Below are 1,742 nucleotides of genomic sequence, written 5' to 3' on the forward strand. Positions count from 1 at the left end.
GGCCAGCACAGTATTCTCACGGTTTTCCATGAATCAAATAGAAACAGGTGTGGAAGGAAGAACACTAATAAAACATCAGATATAAGGGCTACAAGGTTCAAACAAATCCTTTTACTTAGATCAAAGGAGGACCTAAAAGCTGGTGAAGCTACAGGGAAATCAGGCGTCTCTAGTACTCACTTTGCTCCAATGTAGTGTGTACGAAGGCGAGGGAGTGCTCTTCCTTGAAAGGTCCCAACAGGCAGAGCGGTTATTAGCACTGTGTGGTGTATGTGATGCTAGAGAGAGCTGTGTTGTGTGCCTTGCAAGATGGCTACATCCAGGCAGCCTCCCTTCTCCCCTGTAGGGCATGGGCTGCCCACGTGCCACAGGCGGCTACTGCGGATGCCACCCTTGAGGGGCTGGAGGCTGTGTTCCCCCAGGAGGTCGGGCTCTTGGCTGACACCTTCTCCAGGGAGACCAGCTACCCCTTCTGCAGCCACATGTTAACCATTGCCCAGCACTACAGGGCCCAACTTGGAGTGGCAGCACCCCTCTGGGAGGCAGCTCTAACCCTGCGTAAATATTTTGAGGAGCAGAAGTTCAACTTCTGGGGCAAGAAGGTGATTGGCTAGCATCATGGGCATCCTTGCCACCCTGCATGGGGGAGATGTAATGATCACTGAGCTCCCCCTGGCCTCGAAGCAGAGGCAGGAGAACTTCCATAGGAATTTGTCCGCAGAGCATTCAGATTGGGCCCAAGTCTGTGCTGTGTCATGGGGTCTGGAGGCCCATGCGGCACTCCTGAGAGACTGACTTCCTCATAGGGGCAGACATAGTCTGTCTGAAAGACACGTACCCTTTGCTAATCGGGGCCCTCCAGAACCTGGGTGGCCAGCAATCAACTGAGGCTGGCATGCAGGGAAGGCAGTGTGAGTAACCACTACCAGATGGGCTGGATCACATAGCAGGTTGGCAGTAAAGAGGCCTCTCAGCTAACAAAGGAGCTCTGGCTGGTCCATAGACATATGAAGTACAAAGTGACTACAGAGGGGTACCACGGTCTGCTGTGGAGCTTAGCCGCATCTGTACCAGAGTTTGTTGTGGACACAGCCTGACTCATCCCAGATGTGGACGACCGTGTGAGACCAGTTAACCCTGAGCCAGAGTCACAGAGGTCCCAACCCTACTATGGATGGCACCAGTTCCTGTAAGAAATGATCTATCAAAATACACCACAACAGGAGGGATCAGAGGTGTTTACACGTGTCCGGCTGCCATAAGAATGTCGCCATGTTGGTCTAACTTTTCTCCAGCTCATTGGCTTTGGAACCTCACTCCCGTGCTCAATGCAAGGGCTGCACCAGAGACTGCACAAACTCTCCCCTCATTTAAATAGCAATATGAAAACCCAGTATCACCGTGTAGCTTTGCTGTGTGCTGCCCCCATCCCAACCTACCTGGAGGTGTAATTGTTCTTCACCCTCCACCTGGTCAAACCCCCACCCACCCCAAGAACAATGGCGCCATGTGGCTTCCTGGGGAAGGTAGGGTTACCATATTTAAAAAATAAAAAAAGAGGACACTCCACGGGGCCCTGGCCCCACCCCTTTCCCATCCAGCCCCGCCCCTTCCCCGCCCCTTCCCCAAAGTCTCCGCCCTAACTCCGCCCCCTGCCCTGAGCGCCCCGCATTTCCCCTCCTCCCTCCCAGCCACGCGAAAAGGGCTGCCCGAGCGCTACCGGCTTCACGGTTTGCCGGGCA

The 1,742-nt window shown here is 54.1% G+C and overlaps 1 pseudogene; it reads left to right on the forward strand.

The window, feature by feature from the left end:
* The first annotated feature begins 275 nt into the window (after positions 1–275).
* Positions 276–919, forward strand: LOC112105152 (annotated as a pseudogene).
* The last annotated feature ends 823 nt before the right edge of the window (positions 920–1,742 follow it).

Source organism: Terrapene carolina, unplaced genomic scaffold, assembly GCF_002925995.2.
Source record: "Terrapene carolina triunguis isolate 2854851 unplaced genomic scaffold, T_m_triunguis-2.0 Scaffold93, whole genome shotgun sequence".
NCBI classification, from domain to species: Eukaryota; Metazoa; Chordata; order Testudines; family Emydidae; genus Terrapene; species Terrapene triunguis.